At 36.6% G+C, this 11,797-nt stretch overlaps 1 long non-coding RNA gene across 1 annotated transcript; it reads left to right on the forward strand.

The window, feature by feature from the left end:
• The first annotated feature begins 9,502 nt into the window (after positions 1–9,502).
• On the forward strand, positions 9,503–10,784 carry LOC149625154 (uncharacterized). The gene is made up of 2 exons (XR_016374456.1): positions 9,503–10,338; positions 10,406–10,784. It is a non-coding gene; the product is annotated as an uncharacterized LOC149625154 (long non-coding RNA).
• Positions 10,785–11,797: the final 1,013 nt, after the last annotated feature.

The raw sequence follows: 11,797 nt of genomic DNA on the forward strand, positions 1-11,797 counted from the left end.
ATGAAATCACAAGACCAAGGATTATTCTATGTACAGATGTAGTAAAGCTTAAGTAATATATAAACAGCCATTTCAAATAACAATATTAAAAAAAATCTTTGGAATATCAAAATGAAACAGAGCTTTAAAGCTACAACAGTACTAAATGCATCATAATTACGAAAAATACTTCCACATATTCACTTTATATTATGGAAAAAGGGAATATTAAGGTTCTGTATGATTTCTTAACACATCAACACAAGGCTAACTGCTAACGCGACGCACTAGTGTAACAATGGACGGACACACACAGACAAAAACATAGACTGCTTTTTAACTCTTTCCGTATTAATTTTGAGTTGAGAAACAAGGTTATCTTAAATATTAAAATAAATATAATTAATATTAAATATTTTCTTCGTTAGTTGTTCGCCTAATTGTGCGTTACATCGTTTTGATAAAGAACAATTAAACACTCTTGAGAGACTTGACTAATATTGGCGTTTGAAATGAAGCATACGCCGGTTGCTTCGCCTTACTCAAATAGGTAGTATATAAGGGTGTCGAACTACAGTTAAGAGCAAGAACAACCGGTATTGCGAAAACCTTTGATGGACTACCCAACCTAGGGAGGCTAGACGTTTCTCGTAACCCTAGCTGATAGACAGGCGATGACGGTGGAGTTAGAAGCCATTGAAACAGATTGGTGTCTATGTGGAATAGACGGAAGACCAGTAGGTGGTGGTGTTTAGAAGCCAGTATGTACAGACTGGTGTCCAAGTGGGATGGGCAAATACCAGAAGATGGTGGTGATTAGAAGCCAGTATGTTCAGACTGGTGTCCATGTGGGATGGACGAAGACCAAATGATAGTGGTGATTAGGAGCCAGTAAGTACAGACTGGTGTCCGTGTGGGATGGACAAAGACCAGAAGATGGTGGTGTGAGAACTCAAGTAGAGGAGCCATTTCCGTGACTGTGAATGCAGTTCGGAAATGGCGAACACGTTTGCTCCGATTTGGAAACTGCGAACGCGGTCACGTGGGTGTAACAACAGACAGACAGTAACACGATCGTTACAGAACCTCTCCGTGACATACGTCACTCGGAGAGGTAAAAACAGTGAACTTTTATTTCTTATTACAACTTCTAATGATATTTGAAGTTCTTCATCCTTTTCTGAACTATCCTTATTGCGTTTTACCAGGAGTTCATAATAACCCCCCTTCGAAGGGGGGTTATTATGAACTCCTGGTTTTACATAATTTCGGTGGCTACATCAGTAAGCTAGAGTACGAGAGCTCCCTAAGGATCAAAGTCCTGTAATGTGACTAGTGCCATACACTACTGCCTAATACGACTACTGAGAACTAGTACTGACCATCGACTAGGGCTCTAGGCTGTCGACTTCAAGAGACTCATTGTAGAGTATACTATAGACGCTAGTCAAGAACAATTGCCAATATACTACAAAACTTTACAAGCTGCTCGCACTATAGAAGCCCATACAATCGGACAAAATATTCGACTTTTGGACTATCGGCGGAGAGTTCGAAGGAACCCAAAATTAACATTAAGTTCTATGGCAGGAGGTAGGTTTTTGGACAGATCCATTGTCCTATTCATCCAAATGGCCTGAAATTTTAATGAGACTTGTGTTTAGACGTGTTTTATTATTCTAAAAAGGATTCAAGCTTTTAGAGTCGATAGAGTTTTTTAATAAAAATTAATTTCCAATATCAAAATTGTAAATTCAGTACTTATAACCGTTTTCCCAGATAAAAAAACCCAACCTCATCCTCCTTGTCCAAAACATGCCTTTTAAAAAGTATTAGATTATACAGCCAGATTGTCTAGCCCATAATTAATTTTAATTAGTTTTACCTTCAAGAAACCAAGGAACGCTTTCGCTGTAACGTTTGAAGCTAGCACACATGTCGGGGAAACTAACCTTAGTCAATGCCTACGAGATAGATAGATATCTATCTCGTAGGCATTGCCTTAGTATTATTGACCATTGTCATTACTGGAGGGAAGATTCGCATCTCTTGCGATTGCACCATTTTAGGTGGAATTTCTGATAGCGTTTTGACGTGTATTCCAACCAGATTATTCTTACAGGACACCTTCTTTATGGGCCGGCTAAACCTATAGCATCTTCATTCTTCATACTATTTTTATTTTAGTAATTTTCTAATTGAGAACAGGGATAATTAGACCAAAAACAAACAAAGATTTTGGAATATATTACACATTTCATTTCAGAACTTTTTATCAACGTAAAACAGGGTCCCCTTTAAAATTAATTAACTTTCACAGGAATTAGTTTAATTATTATGATTTCAGGTTTCGACCTATTAGACAAACACGTTTATAGGGTGGTTTTTCCAGCTGCAGGAATCCATAAACTCCAGTACCACTTTTTAAAAGTGTTTTGGCTGTTTAGAAGACATTAGTAACTTATAATTAACTAAATTATCTGGGAGCACGGCAGTGCTCCCAGCCAAGTCGAGCACTGACATCCTTTTCTCGAAGCAACTCGTGGCACTTTTAAGCCCACTGTAACTTCGTGATGGGTACAGGTAAAAGCCTGAAATTTTGCTTGCCGCGAGGACTGTCAATTGTAGCTATAGTTTCCAAGTTTCAAGTTCCTACCCTATATACTTTTCGAAATATCGCAGGTGAAATTTACCTTATTTTGTCACTCACTCACTCACTCACCGATCATCAAAATTCTAAGGTACTTCTAGAGGAGATAGAAACTTAAAATTCAGGATTTAATTTTCATTTATTTTATAAAGCACAGAAAAATTAAAACATCCCGAAATTTTTATAAAATTGTTCTTTAGTTCTTTATTTTAAAACTAGATGGCGCTGCCGTCTTTTCAACAGAAATAGTGTGTGTTCTTGGTGAAAGGACGTAATGGTCCAAAGTTAACCGAAAGTTAAATATATATTAAAGCTAGTAGGAGTAGTAGTTTAAAAGAAATGTGTCTTAACTGATGCTACATTCTTTTATTAGGATATCGCATACAATCTTTATTGCATATTCTCTGCGGGTCGAAAGGGGTAATTCAGCGTAAATATGGACAAACGTTAGCCATTATATTGGCAAACGAAGTACCACGAGAGGGTCTTGTTTTAATATGACTACCGAAGTATAACTAGAGGGTCTACAAAAAGAAGTGAGATCCTATGAAAAACATTAACATGTACAAAAATGGGCCAAGCCTCGCTTCGTGCCCTCTCCGCCGTAAAACGTTCTGAGATCCCATGTAGAGCCAAGTCTGTCTTTTGTTCTCATTCAATCGCCAATTGAACAATTATGTTATAAATTAAATCCTTTTCCTAATTAATAACCAATATTCTTTGACTCTATCATTATTATACATCTTTGTTCGTATCAAAAATATCGTGACTTGGCAATCGCAGATAAGTAATATTAAAAGGAAGTCGAGGGGATATTCACTAAATCGTTGCCGATTTTAAAATAATCGAAGGGATATTCACTAAATCGTTTATGGTCGAGGGGATATGTACAAGTTTATAAGATGAGTCATGCACAACCCTATGTACAAATTATATGGTGAGTTATGCATAACCTTATGTACACCTGCGCTTGCCAAGTCACGATATTTTTGATACGAACAAAGATGTATAATAATGATAGAGTCAAAGAATATTGGTTATTAATTAGGAAAAGGATTTAATTTATAACATAATTGTTCAATTGGCGATTGAATGAGAACAAAAGACAGACTTGGCTCTACATGGGATCTCAGAACGTTTTACGGCGGAGAGGGCACGAAGCGAGGCTTGGCCCATTTTTGTACATGTTAATGTTTTTCATAGGATTAATTATATTAGAAAATAGAAACAATAAAATTGAAACGCACGCTCCCGCCATATTTTGAAGTGTGCCTAACTTCAGCAGCGCCATCTAGCGGTCCGTGTTTACAGCCAATAAATCTATTCATTCAAGGTCATTTTTGGGGTCGTTTTCCGTTAGAAGTGGACGCTGCGATTTTCTGTCCGATCTTTGCTGGTAAATATTTTGATTTTATTTATATTTTAAGGGTTAATTTTGATTAAATAACAAAGTTTTATCGCAACCGATCGGAAATTAAGCGTTGGAAGTGGAAAATTTATGGTCAACCGTGCCAAAATACGTTTGTTAATTACGACCAAGGCTTACGGGACCACGTTGGTTGGCACCACTGGCTATTGCTACTATTACCAAGGCTTACGGGACCACGTTGGCACCACGGATTCAAGGAAGCAGTTGCCTCTTTCAGTAGTGGTATAAGAGATCTTTCCAGGTAAATATTTTATTTATATTTTAAGACCTAATTTAGATTAAATACCGAAGTTTTATCGCAACCGAATGGAAATTAAGCGTTACAAATGGAAAATGTATCTTAACCGTGCCAAATAGGTTTGTTAATTACGACCATTGTCTGTTTGAGGAAAACATAGCCTTAGTTGATTTTATATATTGGTTACCAAACATAATGGTAGTTATTTGGAACTCCATAGTTCTAAATAACTAATGCACTTTTGTTGCTTTGGTTATTGGCTGTATATTGCCCTTAACTGAAGCGAGTAGAAAACCTTTAACGGCAGTTGTGTATTAACGCCGAAGTGAGCTTTTTAAGTAACTAGTTCTCTAAAATGTTTTCAATTAACAAATCTATTGGTGTAAATATGGGTGTCTAGGGCCGGAAATAAGCGCAGGACACATTGTCCAATAACATTAAAAAATGTCCCATACTATTTTTAAAAACGAAGGGGGTCACTGGCCTGTTTGACCAATAAATTTTCCCAAAGTTTTGATAGCGTAACCATGAACACGCGATACTATTTTTTCACACCTAGTGCACAATATCCTATGAATTACTAGTCAAAGGAGTTAAGTCGTTTTTGTCCTTTGTGTATGTTATAGTCCTATTTGCCCCATCCAACCATAATAGAAACCCAGGGTTACGGCAAACAGGTGTCGAGTAATTAAGCAAAATGTTCACAAGGAATAGCATTACACCCAACTTTGGAGGTTCACAACTCTGGTTCTACTAGAGATATGGGAGTGTCTTTTGACTATATTCCTATTTGTCCCCCCCATCCCACCATAATTACACCCAACTTTGAAGGCTCATAACTGGTTCTACTAGAGATACGTGGAGTTTTTGCACACACTAGTGGACAAGGTTCTATAAATTTTCTAGTCAAAGGAGTTAAGTCGTTTTTGTCCTTTGAGTATGTTATAGTCCTATTTGCCCTCCCCCCATCCAACCATATTAGAAACCCAAGGTTACGACAAACAGGGGCCGAGTAATTAAGCAATATGTTAACAAGCATAACCCCTCCATAGGAATAGCATTCCACTCAACTTTGGAGGTTCATATCTCTGGTTCTACTAGAGATATGGGGGTGTCCTTTGACTATGTTATAGTCCTATTTGCCCCCCCATCCCACCATAATTACACCCAACTTATAAGTGGCGCCGCCAGGGGGTAGGCTGGGTAGGCTACAGCCTACCCGTAAATTTCAGAGGGGCCCCGAAATGAGGTTCCCATAATACTAAAATACCATTATTACAATATTTTGATCTACAAGGCAAATTACTTTAGACAAAGTTTCATAAGGATGATGATCCTTTTAGCATTTGATTTTTACAATATTCTACAGAATGGGGAATGGGTTAACACACTCGTGGTAAAAGTTTTTGACTAGCCTGAAAAGTTATCTCGCTTTCTTATTTTTAGCCACATCGTATGATGAACATCTACGATGTGGCTATTAGTTTGGCCTGCCCTGTTGGCGGCATTGTAGGCGACGTTGTAGTGTACAGTATTTGGGAGAGGAATGTGGTGAGGTTATATTTTTCGTTCGTCATTGAAGTGAGACTGAATAGGAGAGGATTAAGAATTGCATTTAATTGTACTAGTAAGGTTAAGCATTGTGAATTGTGTTTTACGTTTGCTCGATATGTTTAAGGCGAGAGAGAGGATTATGGTATTGCCTTGATATAAATGGGAGTTTTCAGCCGTCGACAATAAGGATTTCACGCTTTCAATCCCACTCCCCCATTACAACATTTTAAGAAATCTAGGGAAATTTTAAAAGCAAAAGGAACTATATACTGATGTTATTTTGGAATGGTCTTAAGGCGGTGTTTATTATTGGAAGTTACGTCTGTTTCTCCAGAAATCGTGAAAAAATTTAAAAGCAAAGGAAAATATATACTTGCTTGTGAACCAGTGATAGTACAATTATAACATAACTACATTTATTGAAATAACGCTTACGGCCAATCAATATACCATTGCTTAAAGAATTTTAAAAACAAAATCAAGTATGTTACGTTTTCAAGCGCAACGAGAGGCTAATCACTCATTGGGATAGGAATTTAGCACTGTAAAAGACAGCTCATGGAGAGGCTAATCACTCAAATTTTCTGCACTTCTATGAAGTCAGAATTACGGGTAATCATTTTATCACAGTTAACGGTAGAGCATCGAAGGGCTATTCACTCAAATTTTCTGTACGCCTGTTCAGTACAATACGATGTGGCTACTATTACAAGCCCTTGGGTCGTCTTGTTGGTTTCGCGCTCTTTAACCCTCTTCTCTCCCATTCCTTCTGTTCCCATAAAGCGTCTAGGTCAGACTCCTTTTGGTAAACCGATTTCCCTTTTCCTCACCACATCGACAGTGCACAGTGACCTCATATGGGGCTTAACTGAAAATCCCCCTCAACTCTCTCTCTCTCTCTCCGGCTCCGTGATTTTATTATTTTCGGAAACAATAGTTTATATAATCAGGGATAGATTTAATTTTAGGAGGAATGGAGAGCAATTAATATTTACTTCAGTCCGACTCATAGCCCAGTAAAGAGCCCCTCCCTCCAACACGTTACAAAAAGTTTAAATTATCTTATTGGCTCACTGAAACTACGTTTTGATGACGTTGATGACTGGGACGGCGAAAAATACGTAATTCCTTTTTACCTCTGTCGCTATGACCCGCCTCTTCTTTCATACTCACCCCTTCCCAGGAAAGGGGTCCGGGAATTTAAAGCGCGCCCATATTACTCTGTTCTCCATTCCTACTTCTAAAATTAAATCTATCCCTGATATAATAATATTTCTATTGTCTGATAATACTGATCTTTAATACATTAAACTTCTCTATAATGATAAAAATGGTTGTTAATTTAATATTATCGACGCTGTGGAACCAAATTTTTCTCTGGAAATTTTATAAGGGGCCCCCGAATTTTCCTTAGCCTATCTGCAAAAAAATCCTGGCGGCGCCACTGCCAACTTTGAAGGCTCATAACTGTGGTTCTACTAGAAATATGGGGGTGTCCTTTGACTATGTTATAGTCCTATTTGCCCCTCCATCCCACCATAATTACAACCAACTTTGAAAGCTCATAACTGTGGTTCTACTAGAGATATGGGGATGTCCTTTGACTATGTATTTGCCCCCCCCCATCCAACCATATTAGAATCCCGAGTAATTAGGCAAAAGGTTCACAAACATACCACCTCTGTAGGAAAAGCATTACACCCAACTTTGAAAGCTCATAACTGTGGTTCTACTAGAGATATGGGGATGTCCTTTGAGTATGTTATAGTCCTATTTGCCCCCCACCCAACCATATTAGAAGCCCGAGTAATTAAGCAAAAGTACACAAACATACCACCTCCGTAGAAATAGCATTACACCCAACTTTGAAGGCTCATAACTGTGGTTCTACTAGAAATATGGGGGTGTCCTTTGACTATGTTATAGTCCTATTTGCCCCTCCATCCCACCATAATTACAACCAACTTTGAAAGCTCATAACTGTGGTTCTACTAGAGATATGGGGATGTCCTTTGACTATGTTGTAGTCCTATTTGCCCCCCCCCCATCCAACCATATTAGAATCCCGAGTAGTTAAGCAAAAGGTTCACAAACATACCACCTCTGTAGGAAAAGCATTACACCCAACTTTGAAAGCTCATAACTGTGGTTCTACTAGAGATATGGGGATGTCCTTTGAGTATGTTATAGTCCTATTTGCCCCCCATCCAACCATATTAGAAGCCCGAGTAATTAAGCAAAAGTACACAAACATACCACCTCCGTAGGAATAGCATTACACCCAACTTTGAAGGCTCATAACTGTGGTTCTACTAGAAATATGGGGGTGTCCTTTGACTATGTTATAGTCCTATTTGCCCCCCCCATCCCACCATAATTACAACCAACTTTGAAAGCTCATAACTGTGGTTCTACTAGAGATATGGGGATGTCCTTTGACTATTTGCCCCCCCATCCAACCATATTAGAATCCCGAGTAATTAAGCAAAAGGTTCACAAACATACCACCTCTGTAGGAAAAGCATTACACCCAACTTTGAAAGCTCATAACTGTGGTTCTACTAGAGATATGGGGATGTCCTTTGAGTATGTTATAGTCCTATTTGCCCCCCATCCAACCATATTAGAAGCCCGAGTAATTAAGCAAAAGGTTCACAAACATACCACCTCCGTAGGAATAGCATTACACCCAACTTTGAAAGCTCATAACTGTGGTTCTACTAGAGATATGAGAGTGTCCTTTGACTATGTTATAGTTCTATTTGCCCCCCCATCCAACCATATTAGAAACCCAGGGTTACGACAAACAGGGGCTGAGTAATTAAGCAAAATGTTCACAAACATACCGCCTCGATAGGAATAGCATTCCACCCAACTTTGGGGGTTCATAACTGTGGTTCTACTAAAGATATGGGGGTGTTCTTTGACTATTTTATAGTCCTATTTGCCCCCCCCATCCCACCATAATTACACCCAACTTTGAAGGCTCATAACTCTCACTCTACTAGAGATATGGGGTGTCCTTTGACTATGTTATAGTCCTATTTGCCCCCCCCCATCCCACCATAATTACACCCAACTTTGAAGGCTCATAACTGTGGTTGTACTAGAGATACGCGGAGTTTTTGCACACACTAGTGGACGAGGTCCTATAAATTTTCTAGTCAAAGGAGGGGACAGATGTTCTATATGAAAGTTTTCTCATTTCCGGCCCTGTGGGTGTCAAGCCCATTTGTTTTCACCGTAACATTTGTGTAGTTACAAGTTATCCGTAGAATTTAGAAGTTTATTTTGGCACACAGTATTCTTGATTCACATTTATGTCGTACTTACTCAAAAAATTTGAAATTAATCTTATTAAATTTTTCCAATTAATTGCGCATTGCATTTATTCTGGTTTTACTATTCAATCTTTTAGTCGGTTTAAAAGTAATTCAAAGTGATTGTTTAATTGACAAATATTTCAAGATTGACCCTAAACCGTATTAATATTTATCTTTCTAGTTATGTTAAATGATTTATTTGAAAGTGGAATTAATGTTATTCAAGATGCTTGTGCCCATCTAAGCTGATAATAATTTTAATTTTGTATTAGATTGTTTGAATTGAACAGATTTTATTTTTTTAGCTATCATCCGTTTCCAAAGAAATTTATGTTGGATTCTAGAATGAATTATTATTATTTGACAAAATACACCCTATATTAATCAGGTCAATGAACCCATTACAATTCCGCTCTACACTTTGATTTTATCCGTTGAAACTGAATCTCACTAGGAAAGCAATTTAGAAATTTAAGGCTCTCAGTGAAGAAATTAAATCTTATTAATAGTAATTTTAGCAATATTAACAGGACAATTCCATTCTCAATTCAGGTCTACACTTTGATTTTATCCGTTTAAAGGGAATCTCATTAGCAAAAAAGACTATTTCGACAGCCTATCAAACATTGTAGGCAATTATTGGGGTATTTAGTTTATTATTTATTATTATATTTATTCTTAGAAGGAAAGAGCTTGTGTCCTTCTCTTTTTAGGGATTTTTTTCGCCAGGACATGAATAAAAAGCTGAAATATGGAATAGGTGAAAACTGGTCCTAGCCCTCCCTTTTAAGAATAATGAACGTAATCAGTATTTTAAGGGTGAGATTCCCTTTGCGGTATTAAGGTATCTAGTTTTAGTTATAAATATTTTTAGGGGAAAAGCGTTTGGCAACTCGTTGAGGGAGTTTTGTAGGATCTAAATAAATTTATGATTTATGTTTAAGGTAGAAGGTTGCTTATACGCTTTGTCCTTTAAAAGTAAACACGATTTTAAGCGGATTTAAATCAAGTATTAGGTTTTTATGGTATTATTTTACTTCCCCATACTAAGGTATTTAGTTTAATGTTACGCGTGTGCAACCTGTCAAATAATGATAATTTGTCTTATGCCCGAACATTTTACGTTACGTCATGCAAGAATATTCAAGTGGATTTTCATATTAAGGTAATTTAATTTGAAGTTATGCATGTGCTATTTTCTCCAAATAATAATAAGACTTTCTCTTGCACAGGAACATTCTCTCGAGTGGAGGACTTCAATCATCGAGTAGAGGACTTCAATCATCGAGTAGAGGACTTCATTCATCGAGTGGACTTTCATTGGAAATCCCATGCGAAGGACGAAGTTTCCTGGTTTTGGGGGCTCCACAGCGGGCTTTTGTTTAAATTTAATAATTCCCGAGTTAAACAGGGACTTGTTAAATTTAAATTGGGCTCGCAAGGCTTACGTGGGGGGTGGTAGCTTAAGTTTAAATCTAAAGTTTCGATATTGGGGAAGGAACAAAAATAGTCGAAAAACACTTAGGGTAGTTTTTTTGACATTTTTTATGCTTATTTTATTGTTTTTTTAAAAAAATTTAATAAAATTTTCATTTTTTTGTGTAAAAAATATTTTTTTAATGTTTTTATTAAGTAAAAAGCTTAAAAAAGGGGTCAAAAATATCACCCTAAGTCCAGAGGTAAAAAAACTGAAACCAAGTCTAGTATATAAAAAATTCAAGAAAAGAAAGAACGAGGTTTAAGGCAAAATTTATTCAATTAAAAACAAAAAAACCAAAGTGTTTACAAAAATTTTGAACAAAAAATATTAAAGAGGTTGGTAAGTTAAAGTTTGAACCCGAAAAAAAATAATAAGTAGTTACAAATAAAATTTGGAAGCAAAAAAATTAAGTTAAGTGGTTACATGAAAAATTTGCAAGTAAAAATGATATATTTTGTGTCTTCTAGCTTCGATGATTTCCTCCATATCTTTAAGTCACCGCTGAGAGAAAGAGCAAGTCCAGAAGACATCATGTAACGTGAATCCAACGAAGCATGGCATCAGGAATGATACATAGCGAGTCCAGAACAGCTTCGTCTTGCGTCAATCGGAACAAAGGATGTCATCTGGATGGATACGTCTCGGAATGACCAGCGACAGAAAAATCCAAGAAAGTCATCCACAACTATAAATTGAAACATATTAATAACACATATTAAACTATTGCCTACTAACAAAGTAATCTTGTAGATTTAAATAATTTAAGAAAAGCGTGTCATTAATTAAAAAACTGGTTACCAAATTTATAAACCATGACAAACTACACCAACTAATTGTCACCCTAAATTAAAGAAAGTTGACTACCGTGAATTCCACCTGAATTAAATAAATACTCTCGCTAGCTAATTCCCAAAATTGTATAGAAAATAGCTTTAAGAAAAGCGGCCCTTTATTTAAAATTAAATTATGTAACTTAATAATGAAAATAATTTAAAACATCCCCTAAACTAATTTCAGAAAAACTTGCCATTCTTTTACTTTAAATTACGCAGCTTAATAATGAAATTAATTTAAAATATCCCCTAAATTAATTTTACGAAAACCTGAAATTTATTTAAACTAAATTGCTTGCCCCTTTTAATAG

The sequence above is a fragment of the Phalangium opilio genome, unplaced genomic scaffold (assembly GCF_054372755.1).
Source record: "Phalangium opilio isolate 3A_F unplaced genomic scaffold, DU_Popi_V2 ptg000105l_1, whole genome shotgun sequence".
Lineage (NCBI taxonomy): Eukaryota > Metazoa > Arthropoda > Arachnida > Opiliones > Phalangiidae > Phalangium > Phalangium opilio.